Source organism: Macaca nemestrina, chromosome 4 (genome assembly GCF_043159975.1).
Source record: "Macaca nemestrina isolate mMacNem1 chromosome 4, mMacNem.hap1, whole genome shotgun sequence".
In the NCBI taxonomy this organism is placed as follows: Eukaryota; Metazoa; Chordata; class Mammalia; order Primates; family Cercopithecidae; genus Macaca; species Macaca nemestrina.
In genome coordinates, this window is record NC_092128.1 from 151,357,977 (window position 1) to 151,373,543 (window position 15,567).

Sequence of the window (15,567 nt, forward strand, 5' to 3'; positions counted from 1 at the left end):
AGCCGGGCGCAGTGTCTCACGCCTGTAATCCCAGCACTTTGGGAGGCCAAGGCAGGTGGATCACCTATGGTCAGGAGTTCAAGACCAGCCTGGCCAAAATGGTGAAACCCCATCTCCACTAAAAATACAAAAGTTAGTTGGGTGTGGTGGCGGAAGCCTGTAATTCCAGCTACTTGAGAGGCTGAGGCAGGAGAATTGCTTGAACCCGGGAGGCAGAGTTTGCACTGAGCCAAGATCACGCCATTGAGTTCCAGCCTTGGTGACGAGAGTGAAACTCCATCTCGGAAAAAAAAAAAAAAGTTGGATTTTTAAAATTACATGTAGGAGGCCGAGGCAGGCGGATCACCTGAGGTCAGGAGTTTGAGACCACCCTGGCCAACATGGTGAAACCCCGTCTCTACTAAAAATACAAAAATTAGCGGGGTGTGGTGGCACATGCCTGTAGTCCCAGCTACTCAGGGGGCTGAGGCAGGAGAATCGTTTGAACCTGGGAGGTGGAGGTTGCATTGAGTCGAGATCAAGCCACTGCATCCGGCTGAAAATCTAATTTCCTTGTGCGTTGCATAATTTATCTTAACTTCAGAATCCAAGTGAATTTTATGGTGAAAATTCTGGGCAAGAGAACAAGACACTATCTCAAAAAACATAAACAAAACAAAAAATAAAAACAAAATAAATATATACTTATAAAATGTGGCCACTGCAGTGGCTCATGCCTGTACTCCCAACACTTTGGGAGGCTGAGGCGGGAGGATGGCCTGAGGCCAGGAGTTCAGGACCAGTCTGGGCTACATAGTGAGACCCATCTCTACAAAAATAAAAGCATTAGCCAAGCATGGTGGCTTGCACCTGTAGTCCCAGCTACTTGGGAGGCTGAGGTGGGAGGATCACTGTTATTTGGATCGTTCACTTTGAATGAAGGAGAGAGTACTGTCATAGGACGATATGTTGTAACCAATCTGAGGGAGGAAGCATTCAGTCTCTCAGTCACATATGATAGCATTGGGCTTTTCATCGATGCCTTTGGTATTGTAGTAGATCGTATTACACCATTATGGTATGATAGTTTATATATTGTTTTTTAGAGTACTACAGTCTTACCAGTCAGTGACACATGATTCAGTTCCCTACCAGCCAACAGACAAACCAATCACGTACTCCTGTAGGAACAAAGGAACATCCTCAGCCGGGCGTGGTGGCTCAAGCCTGTAATCCCAGCACTTAGGGAGGCCGAGGCGGGTGGATCACGAGGTCAGGAGATCGAGACCATCCTGGCTAACACGGTGAAATCCCGTCTCTACTAAAAATACAAAAAATTAGCCGGGTGTGGTGGTGGGCGCCTGTAGTCCCAGCTTCTAGGGAGGCTGAGGCAGGAGAATGGCGTGAACCCGGGAGACGGAGCTTGCAGTGAGCCGAGATCACACCACTGCACTCCAGCAACGGTGACAGAGGGAGATTCTGTCTCAAAAAAAAGGAAAAAAAAAAAAAAAAACAAAAAGGAACATCCTCACTTTTTAATGCTGTACCACTCTCTGCTCCCAAGTTAATCCCTGTTTGGGCCTGTGGGAGCTTACACCATCCTCCTCTATGTAATTAATAACTGATGTCTGGCTTATCTGTTTAGTAATAGATGTTATGTGTTTAACGGTGCCAGTAAACGTAGGGTGCTAATTCCTTCCTCACCAGTGGGGTGCATGAGACGCTACTGAAACAATTGGCAACGCAACACAAAAGGAATGGACCAGCCCTCATAGAGGACACCTGCTCAACTTGAGCTACCTGCTGTCGGCTGATGGTTCCGTAACACATCAGCAGTCACCTAAGTCAGAACCATGAGCTGATGATGGGCCTTCCCTTTGGTCTGCACAGTGTTTTGTGGTCTTCAGGTGTTGTCATCTTCTCCCACACTAAAATGCTCTCATCTCCTAGACATGAATGTTTCATTGCACCCCAGCATGACATTTGGCCTCTGCTTAGCAGGCAGTTTTGAGGCCCTGGCTTATTAATGCACAACAGTGCAGCACACAAGCCAACACTTAAGTCCTAATTAGCAAGGATCAGGCTGTATCTCTGTAGTCCCTGCATCTACTCTGGTCACCATCTCTGTATGCTTAGGGCAGCCATGTGAACATTATTAATTATTGTACACTCCAAGACAATAGTTATTATGTAGGCAGAAGTAGTGGCCTTGTTTGTTTCTTGTGCTGCTGCTCCCCTTGCCACTGTCCCATACACCCTCCTGATGAGGTGTACATCTATGGTGTCTCATGGTTCAGGCACTGATGAGTAAAGAAAATGGGAAGAAACAGTTTGATATTAGCCCCTAGAGAAACATATGAAGAAGCGTCTCAGCTGCTTGCATTGAAAAATTCCTAGCCAGTGTGTGGGCTTTTCTTATCACTGCTGCTTATCAGCATGTCAAAAGTCGAATCTTCGGATGGCAAGTCTTGCCGGCCTTAGACATAATGGCGTTACTGCATGTTGAGCTAACCCCAGGAAGGTGGAGTGACAGTCTCTGGAGGATTAGGTGGTCTCCTCCAATGTGACTTAATGGGCTCCTGAACTCTTTCCTGTAACCATGCAGAGTGGTTTCCTGTAACCACTGCCAGTGATCATGTGCCACAAACTCAAAATATTCAAAATATTCTGAAACAGTTTCCATTGAAAGGAAAGAGAAAAGCAGTCAGGTGCCACGCTCTGGTCAAGAGGACTAGTAGATGGCTCACAAGAACACTCTGTTGCTAGTGTCTGTGTCTCTGTAACAACAAATATCCTGATCCTTCAGTTTTAAGGCTGCGGGGCCATTTTCCTCCCTTTCTTACTGGTAGTTCTCAAGATAACTGTATGATATGCCGGGAATGCAATATCCTGATAATCAGGTGACATTGGTCAGAACAGCCCAGGCTCTGTTATAGTCCCTGCTCCAAACAGAATGGCCTTTAACGCTTGTGTCTAGCAAACCACATCGTGGGAGAAAACCCAAGGTGGGCTGCTTTCTGGGGTCCCTCAGTTGTAGTGCAAGTGTTTACGTCAAAATTCCATCCATCTGCTCTGGGTAGCCTTCCTGATCTTGTTGTAGCAGTTCATATTGAATCCTAGACTTCTGTTGTGTTTTGTTTGCTATTTTTAAATAATAAATTCACTTTATGTAATTTATGTATGAATGTGTTTGGTCTCATTGTACTCAGAAAAGTTGGTAGCCATTGCACAGTGAACCCGCTTCATAATTAGTGAAACCACCTATGCTCCCCTTGTGCCACAGCAAGGAGGTTAATTCAGCCAAACATAAGCTTCATGTTCCTAAAACCCTGTAGCACAATTATTACCATGTGGGAGGCCTTTAACAATGGTGATGCTGATTTGAAGAACTCTGAAGGAAGAAATTTACACAAATGGGTTGGGTACACGGGAGTCCCCCCTAACTTAAAGCAAACCTTACTCCCCTCTACCTAAAAAGAGTGGAGAGGCCAGGCACAGTGGCTCAGGCCTGTAATCCGAGCACTCTGGAAGGCCGAGGTGGGCAGATCACAAGATATCAGGGGTTCAAGACCAGCCTGACCAACATGGGGAAGCCACATCTCTACTAAAAATACAAAAATTAGCTGGGCGTGGTGGTGGGCACCTGTAATCCCAGCTACTTGGGAGGCTGAGGCAGGAGAATTGCTTGAACCTGGGAGGCGGAGGTTGAAGTGAGTCAAAACCATGCCACTGCACTCCAGCCTGGGTGATAGGGCAAGACTCCATGTCAGGGGGGAAAAAAAAAGTAGATAAGAACTGAAACAGGTATAAAATTTCACCTAATTGGAAATGCAAAGTTTACAAAAATAATATAAAACGCTAAATGAGTGCTCATTGAATTTTATGCCTCCACAAAGTAGGTTGTGAATTAACTTCCACATCTGTTGCAAGCCACCAAAGTTGGGCAGCCTCCGTGTCTGAAATTCACATGTGGCTCAAATAAGAATTATACCTGGGGATACCCCAAAGTTTAAATATGGTATCCCCTGTGATATTATGAGGAATTACTGTACATAAAACAGGTTGTCTCCCTTTAACTCTGAAAATCATATTATCTTGCTTAAATTCTCCAGAACGCATCGCTCTGCAGTATCCTATGGTGGACATAGGTTTCCTGACCAATGAGCACTAAAAGTCAGTGTGTGCGACTCACCTATGTTCTTATCAAAATGGAAATCCCTGAATCCCACCAGTTAGAATAACATGACAGAATGTCAGATTTTTGGAATATATAGGTTTTCTGTAAGGTTATTAGGTATTGATTCCATTTTTAAAATAGATATCAATATATTTAGATGACCTATTTCTCCTATGTTTTAGTATTAATAGATTGTGTCTTTTAATTCATCCAGTTGGTCTAAGTTACCAAGTTTGTGGGTTATGGAGATTGTAATATTCTTTATTATTTTATCATCCATGGGCTCTCTAATATAAAGGCCTCTTTTAATTCTTCTATTATTAGGTTGGTGCCAAAGTAACTGTGGTTTTGGACCGTGAATTTTAAATTTTTATAACTAGGCTGCAACACATCTTTATTAATCAAAATAGAACCCACTACAATGGACTGGGCACAGTGGCTCACGCCTGTAATCCTAGCACTTTAGGAGGCTGAGGCGGGTGAATCAGGAGGTCAGGAGTTTGAGACCAGCCTGACCAACGTGGTGAAATCCCGTCGCTACTAAAAATACAAAAAGTAACCGGGTGTGGTAGCATGTGCCTGTAATCCCAGCTACTCAAGAGGCTGAGGCAGGAGAATCTCTTGAACCCAGGAGGCAGAGGTTGCAGTGAGCCGAGATTGCACCTTTGCACTCTGGCCTGGGCGACAGAGTGAGACTAGGTCTTAAAAAAAAAAAGAAACCATTACATTGAACACATTTTTGCCAATGAGAAATAAACTTGTTTATTCTGTGCTTTCAGGGTTCGATGAACTCTTGGAAAGCGTTTTCTTCATCCTGCTGGTTGTGTAAGTGTTTTCCCTGCAAAAAGTTGTCAAGATGCTTAAAGAAGTGGTAGTTGGTTGGCGAGAGGTCAGGTGAATATGGCAGATGAGACAAAACTTCATAGCCCAATTTATTCAAATTTGAAGCCCTGGTTGTATGACATGTTGTCAAGCGTTGTGGAGAACTGGGCCCTTCATGTTGACCAGTGCCAGCTCCAGGTGCTGCAGTTTTCCATACATTTCATCGATTAACTTGGCATACTTCTCAGATGTAATGATTTCACCAGGATTCAAAAACTGTAGTGGATCAGAAGACTGGCAGCTGACCACCAAACTGTGACCATGACCTTTTTTTGGTACAAGTTTGACTTTGGGAAGTGGTTTGGAGCTTCTTCTCAGTCCAACCAGTGAGCTGGCTGTTGTATGAAATCCACTTTTCGTGGCATGTCACAATCTGGTCAAGAAATGGTTCATTGTTGTTTCATAGAATAAGAGAAGATGACACTTCAAAAGGATTATTTTTAAAATATTTGGTCAGCTCATGAGGCACCCAATTATCAAGATTTTTCAGCTTTCCAATTGGCTTCAAATGCTGGATGACCATAGAATGGTCGACATTCAGTTTTTCACCAACTTCTCATGTATCTGTAAGAGGATCGAATTCAGTGGTTGCTCTTAATTGGTCGTTATCAACTTCTGGCCCAGAGCCTGGGGCTGAGGCTGCCATGACCACCCTGTTCTCTTCCTTCTGGGTCCCCAGGAAGCTCCTAGGACTGAATGATCCCCACAAAATACAGTGGCCAGGATGGGAGGCCTGGAGGTCTACTACCCCCCCGCTCCTGCCACCACAACCAAGAGGCCCCCATGAATATTGGCCCCAAGTTGTGGGTCCCTGTGGGATGCAGGCTCCCACGGATACTTCAGGGGATAAGCACTGGTCCTCCTGGCTGACAGGAGCCTGATGAGCACTGGGTGTGTGGGGCCTATATAGGAGGGTTGGACAGAACTGGGCTTAACCAGGGAGCCAGAGACTGGTGTGTCTTCCAGATTTCCTATGAGATCCCCTATCTGGTCATAGATGATGGTGATTTTTCTTTAAGTACTGAATCCCTGTAAGGTGTTAGGCACTCCATTCTTACCAAGTTTATTTTGTTACCTGGTAAAACTTGGCTCATAAAGAAGAAAATGGTGAAGAGGAGGACAGGAATCCTCATGGCTGAAGAAAGAAGAAAGTTTGGCTTCATTACCAGGAGGCAGAGAAAACTTCCATCTGTGGCTCTCTAGCACCAGTGGAATGTCTCTGTTTGGATAATAAGAGCCTTTCTGTACCTCATTCGGAATATTCATTGATAGAGGTGTTCTATGCATGCAAAATTGCTTTTATTGGAGGACTGATGTGGGTGCACAGTTTTGGCCAGGAAACCTTGTTAAATGGGAACATAAGCTACAAACATTTTGGCAAAAGATGAAAGTTTATGAACAAACAACAAATTATATTGTTACAATAAATTAGACTGTGTTGAGAAACCAGTTGCTTTTGTTAACGACCAGACATTTTGTTAGTGAACACTTCCCAGACTTCACTAGCCCTGCTAAGAATTAATCACCCCACTTGCTCCTGGTCTGAAACCCCAAAGTGCTTTGTTGATGTTACAGTGCTTACTGCCTTGTATGTTAGATTAGTGAATGTATATTTGCCTCTTCCACTACTGTATGATTTTCTTGCTTGCTAGGACAAGGCTATATTCCTCAGAGCAGAGGAGGGAGTTGAATCATGCGGCCATTTATTCTCAAATCCTCTTCACCAAGTGGAACAAAACAGAACGGCGAAAGACCACTGCACATGGAAGCAGGAGGTCTGGATTTGGGTTGTAGATCTCCAGATCTATTACTAACTGGACGTATGGATAGAGTCAGGAAAATTGTCTTCCTTAGGTGCTTCCTTGATAGCAGCTATAAAGGTTGAGATCTGTTGGATCCAGATCAGGAGATTCTCAATCATTACTATGCATAAAATCAACTGGGAGAGTTGCTTTGCAATACAGATGCTTAGTTCCATCTCATGATATTTTTACTGTTTTTTAAAATTGATCTAGTATTTTTCATTAAATAATGTAAACTTTCTTAGTCTACATCTAATAAAACTCCCACCGGCATACAAATACATTGAATGATATTAGCAGCAGAATCTTTAAATAAAGTAACCGTATACAACTATTAAACCACTTTTTTTTCATTCCTTATTATTTCATGCTGTTTGTCACCATTGTCATCATAATCAGCATCATCCTACATTGCTGAACACCCATTATGAACCATATGGCATAAACATTTTTCCTACTCGTAAGGAGCATATATTCTCTATATGCATATGAAATTAATGTCTGAACAAAGTGACTTAAACGAGGCAGAAGTTTATTTCTTTCTCACTTAAATCTATAGTTACCCCTATCATGGCTGGTACAGATGCTTGCCAAATTCATTAGGGACGCAGGCCCCTTCCAGCTGTCTGCTCTGCTGTACTTTAGAAGAGGCTCCAGTTTGGCTGCTAAATGCCCACCTATGATTTTTTAATTCCAGGCAGCAGGAAAGAAAATAGCCAAGAGAGAAAAACAAGGGAACATCTCCCCCTCCTTTTAAATTTTTTAACCAACCCCCTCTTTTTTTTTTGAACCCAATTTGTTGAGTTATGATTACATTTAAAAAGCTGTACATGTTTAAGGTATGCATCTCAGTGAGTCTGGGGATAAGTATACATCATGAACATCACTACCCTTAAGATTATAGACATATCCTTCACCGCCCAAAGTCCCCCCCATTATTATTATTATTATTATTACTGGTAAGAAGTTTTGGTAAGAACACAAAATCCACCCTTTTAGCAAATTTTAAGTATGCAATACAGTATTCTTAGCTATAAACACTATGCTGTAAATGAGACCTCCAGAACTTACTTGTATATGTGAAACTTTGTGCTCTAACCACATCTACCCATTTCCCCTGCACCACGGCCCCTGGCAACCACCATTCTACTCTCTGCTTTTGTGAGTTTGTCTATTTTAGATTTCAAATGCAAGTGAAATCATATAGTAATTGTCATTCTGTGGCTGGCCTATTTCATATAATGTAGTGCCCTCGAGGTCCACCCATGTTGTCACAAATGACAGGGTTTCATTATTATGTAACACTGAATAATATTCCAATGCATATATGTATTACCCATTTATCCTGATACTCTCCCTCCACCTGCCTCCCAACAGGCCCCAGTGTGTGTTGTTCCCCTCTCAGTATCCATGTGTTCTCATTGTTCTGCTTCCACTTGTCAGTGAGAACATGCAGTGTTTGATTTTCTGTTCCCAGGTGAGTTTGCTGAGGATAATGGCTTCCAGCTCCATCTATGTCCCTGCAAAGGACATGATCTCATTCCCTTTTATGGCTGCATAGTATTTCATGGTGTATATGTACCACATTTTCTTTATCCAGTCTATCATTGAGGGACATTTGGATTGATTCCATGTCTTTGCTATTGTGACTAGTGCTGCAATGAACATGTGTGTGCATGCATCTTTATAACAGAATGATTTATATTCCTTTGGGTATATACACAGTAATGAGATTGCTGGGTCAAGTGATATTTCTGGTTCTAGGTCTTTGAGGAATCACCATACTGTCTTCCACAATGGTTGAACTAATTTACATTCCACTAACAGTGTAAAAGTGTTCCTATATCTCAACAGCCTCATCAGCAGGTAGTTTTATTTAACAATTTTTTGAGAAACCTTCATACTATTATCCAAAATGGCCATAGTAGTTTGTATTTCCGCCACGAGTATACAAGGGTTATCTTTTATCCACATCCTCACTAATACTTGCTATTCATCTTTTCGATAACAGCTATTCTAAGAGGTGTCAGGTGACATTTCATGGTGGTTTTTATTTGCATCCCCCTGACAATTAGAGATGGTAAGAATTTTGTCATGTATTTGTTGGCCATTTGTATCTCTTCTTCTGGGACACGTCTATTCAGATGTTCACCTATTTAAAAAAAAAATTCAACTTTTATTTTAGATTCAGTGAATGCATGTGCAGGGTTTTACATTGGCACATTGTGTGATGCTGAGGCTTGGCGTATGAATGATCTTGTAACCCGGGTAGAAAACATAGTATTTCATGGTGTATATATTTTTCAGGTCTTGGTCCCCACCTTCCCTTCCCCTTCTTGTAGTCCCCAGTATCCGTTGTTCCCATCTTTACATCCATGTGTAATCAGTGCTTTGTTCTTACTTATAACTAAGAACATATGGTATTTGGTTTTTTCTTCCTGCATTATTTTAGAATAACGTCCTCTAGCTGCATCCGTGTTGGTGCAAAGGACATAATTTTTTTAATGGTTGCATAGTATTCCATGGTGTACATATACTACATTTTCTCTATCCAATGATAGAGAAAATATTCATGTCTTTGCTATTGCAAATAATGCTATAATAAATATATGAGTGCACATGTCTTTATGGTAGAACAATTTATTTTCTTTTGGATACAAGGGTCAGTCCCCATGGCTGCAGTCAAGGGCTAGCGTTGAGTGCCTGCAGCTTTTCCAGGCTCAGGGTGCAAGCTGTCAGTGGATCTATCATTCTGGGGTCTGGAGGATGGTGGCTGTCTTCTCAGAGCTCCACTAGGCAGTGCCCCAGTGGGGACTCTGTGGGGGCTCCTACCCCATATTCTCCCTCTGCACTGCTGTAGTAGACATTTGGCTTTTTCATACATCTTTTGAAACCCAGGTGAAGGTTTCTGATATGGTTTGGCTCTGTGTCCCCACCCAAATCTCACCTCAAATTGTACTCCCACAATTCCCACATGTTGTGGGGGGACCCAGTGGGAAATAATTGAATCATGGGGGCAGTTTCTCCCATATCGTTCTCGTCGTAGTGAATAAGTCTTACGAGTTCTGATGGTTTGATAAGGCGAAACCAGTTTTGCTTGGCTCTCATTCTCTCACTTGCCTGCTGTGATGTACGACATGCCTTTTGCCTTATGCCTCCTCCCAGCCACGTGGAACTGTAAGTCCAATTAAGCTTCTTTCTTTTGTAAATTGCCCAGTCTCGGGTATGTCTTTATCAGCAGCACACTCCTGTACTTTGTGCAACTGCAGGTTTAATATCCCATGGAAATTGCCAAGGCTTATGGCTTGCACCCTCAAAGCAGTGACCCAAACTATGTCTGGGGCCTTTTTAGCCGTGGCTGGAGCTGGAGGGGTTGGGAGGTAGAATGCTGTGAGCACTGTCCTGCGCTTGCCAGGGGTGGTGCAGCCCTAGGCCCAGCCCACAAAACCAGTCTTCCCTTATAAGCCTCCAGACCTTTGAAGGGAGGGGCTGCCACCAGCCAAGGTCTGTGAAATGCCTTTCAGGCTCTTTCTTCATTGTCTTCTATTAGCATCTGCTTTCCTTTTAGTTATGCAAATGTCTTCAGCCTGCTTGAATTTCAGAGGATACCAATGGCCTTAAAAGTACCATATGATGCCTAACACTTCCTGACTTCATTTCTGCAATATATTTTATTTTTTTACATCATCATGAATATTGAAACTTTTTATATCTATTCACTTTCCATTTGTTTTCAAGTCCAGTTTACTTCCAAATAATTTTAGAATATAGAGTCTCCATAAGACTCTAGTTTGTCTGGTTTCTTGCTGTACCCCATGACTGCGAATGTTTTCTAGTACATATAATACACTCAAAAGTACTTATGAGGCCGAATGCAGTGGCCCACACCTGTAATCCCAGCACCTTAGGAGGCCAAGGTGGGTGGATCACGAGGTCAGGAGATCGAGACCACCCTGGCTAACACGGGTGAAACTCCATCTCTACTAAAAAAAAAATACAAAAAAATAGCCAGACGTGGTGTCGGGAGCCTGTAGTCCCAGCTCCTCGGGAGGCTGAGGCAGGAGAATGGCGTGAACCTGGGAGGCAGAGCTTGCAGAGAGCCGAGATCGCACCACTGCGCTCTACCCTGGGCAACAGAGCAAGACTCCATCTCAAAAAAAAAAAAAAAGTACTTATGAATGAAAAAAGGAATGAATCTTCCTATTTTTCCTTCAAAATAGCCTTAACTCTTTGGTTTCCAAGTTTATGTGGGGTTTTTAGTAGTTGTCTCAAAAATCCAATCAAATCGAACCGGGTGTGTCTCCAGAATGAAGTTTTGATGAGGTTCAGTGTCTGTGCAGTCAGGGCATGTCTCTTGGAATGTAGTGCTGATTAGGTTTATTAATTGTTTTTTCCTATATAAGGGGAAGCTAATCAGAGGGTGTATTTTCCCAGAGAAGGAGCATCAGAAGAGTTTAAGACCTTGGGGGAAGAGAGTCTTGCTGCTTGCTTGTGGGACTTGCCTTGGAAGGTAGATAAGTTCACAGCATCCTCCAACTTTTTATTTTTGGTGAGTTCTCCGAGCACTGAGATGTGAACTGGCCTCATTCCCTTACAATGATACTGTTACCAGTAGAAGAGATTCGAGTTACTGGCAGCATATCTGCATGGGTCCGTAAGCAACTTCAGTCCTTGCCTCCTCAGAAGAAAGAATTCGACTGAGTGGCATACAGCGGAAAAAGAGACTAAGTTTCAGAGCAGGAGTGGAAGTTTATTTCAAAAGGCTTTAGAACAGAAAGGAAAGGAAAATTCTCTTGGAAGAGACCCAAGTGGATGCCTGAAGGTCCAAGAGAGAAAAGAGAAGGGCCTTTAACCTTGATCCTGGGATGGGCTTGCCTCTTTCCCATGATTCTACCTTTAGGGAGAGTTTCCGGCATGCACAGTGCTTTCCTTACCCTTTGGAATTGAGCATGCACGGTGTGTTTAGGGAGTTAGATGCGTGTCCATCTGAGGCTTTCTTTCCTTTTCCAGTGGAGTGTGTCCCCGGAAGATTATACTTTGCCATTTTTGTCTCTTAACATGAATGCCCAAGAAGTTGCTTCTTCCTGAAGTCTGCATTTTTTTTTTTTTTTTTTTTTTTTTTTTGAGACGGAGTCTCGCTCTGTCACCCAGGCTGGAGTGCTGTGGCCGGATCTCAGCTCACTGCAAGCTCCGCCTCCCGGGTTCACGCCATTCTCCTGTCTCAGCCTCCTGAGTAGCTGGGACTACAGGCGCCCGCCATCTCACCCGGCTAGTTTTTTTGTATTTTTTGGTAGAGACAGGGTTTCACCGTGTTAGCCAGGATGGTCTCGATCTCCTGACCTCGTGGTCCACCCGTCTCGGCCTCCCAAAGTGCTGGGATTACAGGCTTGAGCCACCGCGCCCGGCCTGAAGTCTGCATTTAACTAATATTTTTGATGTTGACAGGTGTAGACCATCATGAAATGGCCTCTCTCTGGCGCTGCCTAATTATCGTTTTTAGAGAGGCAAAGTGATCATTAACAGGCCATCACTTGACATTTCTAGTGGGTAGGGGAAGAGCCCTCTCCTGCCCTGCTCCTGCTCTTCTACCTGTAACAAGACAAGCCTTGAATATCATTAGACATGTGTCCCATCAAGGCAGCATCTCATTAGTAAATTTTACTGTGTGAATTGTTACTTCACATTCTCATATTCTGTGTTCACTATTTGTGTGCCTTTTCCATTTTTGTTTTGACCATATCTCATTATTTTAACTACCTTCTCCAAGATTCTAGATCTGCATTGACCAATAGAGTAATTACTAGTCACATGTGGCTATAAACTGTAAATTAATTATAATTAAATAACTAAATGGCATATCCTTAGTAGTAATAGCCAAATTTGTGGCCAAACTAGAAATTCTGTAACTACATATCTGTGGTAGTTACTGCATTAGAAAATGTAGATACAGAGAATTTCTTTCATCACAGAAAATCATGTTGGGCATGTTGGCTGCCACTTATTTTTATTTTATTTTTATTTTTTATTTCTTTGAGACAGAGTTTAGCTCTTGTTGCCCAGGCTGGAGTGCAATGGCATGATCTCAGCTCACTGCAACCTCCGCCTCCCAGGTTCAAGTGATTCTCCTTCCTAAGCTTCCCTAGTAGCTGAGATTACAGGCATGTGCCACCACGCCCGCCTCGTTTTTTTTTTTTTCTATTTTTAGTAGAGACGGGGTTTCTCCATGTTGGTCAGGCTGGTCTCAAACTCCTGACCTCAGGTGATCCGCCTGCCTCCGCCTCCCAAAGTGTTGGGATTACAAGTATGAGCCACTGTGCCCGGCCTTATTTTTAAATTCTATTTGTGTGCTTTATAGTTAAATTATATTCTGCTTCTCTATATTCATTTTCTTTCACTGATTTTCTCAGGCAATTTTTAAATTTCATTCATTTACCTTCTTGAGGAAAGTACTTAGATCATTTTTTAAAAATAATGTGCAGCAAATAATTTTTCCACAGATATTGTTTTAGCTTTATTGTGTTGGTACTTTTACATACTATATTCAGGCATTATTATTTTTCATAACTTACTTTAAAAATTGTGCCAAGTTTATTTAATAGAGATTTCTCCCTTGATTTTCAGAGGTCAGATTGTGTCTTCCATGGCTGTTATTTTAGTTTAATTTTATTTTATTATATGTGAATATGTTGCATATTCCTTTTTTTAAAATGTGAGATTTTTCTCTCTCTTGTTATACAAACTTTGTATGCAGTGTTCATTATGCACTTTAAAAATAAATATTTTGTTTCAGGGCATGGTGCTTTCACACATGCAACCTTAGAATAATTTTAAATTCCATTCCACTTTCACCATTCCTGAACTGCTTTGAATATATTGGATGTTGGAAGCCATGAGAGGTTTTGAATTGCAATCCAGTCAAGATAATAGGATTTTCCATTTATAGCGTAATCTGATATATATTCATTTCGGTTTCATACTTTAAAAAAAATCTATTCTCTTTTACTTTGTAGTGATCTTTGCTTTTCTATTTGTGCATTGCTAGAATGTCAGCTGCTGTTTCCCTAGCACCTGAGATGTTACTCAACACTGTATAGTGCTGGTGTTGAGAATTGAGAGAATCTACTAAATAATAGCACTTTTCGAGACCGCAGTTCTGAATTAAAAGGAAGGGAAAGGACAGGCAAAAGAATATAGACATCAGCTATTTGTACTGAAGATCTGTTGGAGAACATGGTTTTGGTGTCCAGGAACTTGAGACCTAATACTGCATTCCTAATACTTCACTAAGGTGTGCCTAAATAGCCCTGAAAGGGCTAGGAAGTCGCAAGTCAGCCTCTTAATTGTTATGGGTGTCCTTAAAATATTAAGGGAATATTGAGGATGCAGAATGTCTCCTTCCTCATGACTTTTTAAGAGATTTGGGCCGGGCGCTGTGGCTCACACCTGTAATCCCAGCACTTTGAGAGGCTGAGGCGGGTGGATCACCTGAGGTCAGGAGTTCCAGACCAGCCTGACCAAAATGGAGAAACCCCATCTCGACTGAAAATACAAAATTAGCCAAGCGTGGTGGCGCATGCCTGTCATCCCAGCTACTTGGAAGGCTGAGGGAGGAGAATAGCTTGAACCTGGGAGTTGGAGGTTGCACTGAGCTGAGATTTCACCATTGCACTCCAGCCTGGGCAACAAAAGCGAAACTCTGTCAAAAAACAAAAAAGGAGAGAGAGAGAGAGAGAGATCTGGAGGGAGATACTAAGCTGCGCAGGCTCTCATCTTGAAGTCACCAAATACGTAAGTTGTTATTCCTGCTCTGGTGAGAAGTTTGTCAATACATTTTTCCATGAATTAATGAACATTTTAGACCCATAACATAAGTTTTAAAAAATTTATCCTGAAGATTGCTTGTGTATGTATGTGTTTTGAAATATATTTAATCTCTATATCTTGAAATAGTTTTTATAGATTCCACACAATTTTATAGATTCATCACAAAATTCCTTTAGGAAATAAGTGTGCTTTAATTTTCTTATAATGTTTGTCCTTTTTGTCCCTGGCACAGTCTGTATATGACCATTTAAATTACTTTTAGTTCATGTTTGGGTTATAATCACACACAAATATTCTCTAAAGTCCAAATCTTATTTTGATATTCAAGGAAGAGTTTACATGGTAATAATATTAAGGGTTACAGCTGGTTTCACTGAAGCTTTGTAGGCATTCTCTAATACCTTATTTTTTTGAAGGAATATCTGTTCTGCTTGAATTATAGACTACATAATACATGTACTGTCAGGTACATTCATGGAACGGACAGGCAGATGGAGTCGTATGTTACTGGAGTCTTGATGAACAGATGTAGGAAATAGTCCAAGGAATAAGAAAAAAGTTGATATTGAAAAGTGCTTGTTGAAGTCTGTATATGTGCATTAAAATGTGGCAGTAAAAATAGACACAGTGAAGTTTGGGAACTGGGGTCTAAATCCTGGAGTCCCCAGAATCATAGAGAACCTTGGTTAGGGGAGGAATTTTGTAAAAAAGCAAGAAGAGGCAGTGACAAGGCAGAATATAATTAAAAGTATTGCTGTGTCATTTTCTAGTTTTGTAATTTTGTCATATTTGTCAAACTCTGTTGATCATTTATTAAACTGGTAAATAAACTATAATCAGCAGGGTTATTATAAGGGTTAAATAAGGAAATTTATGTATATCTGTAAGCACAATGTCACAAGT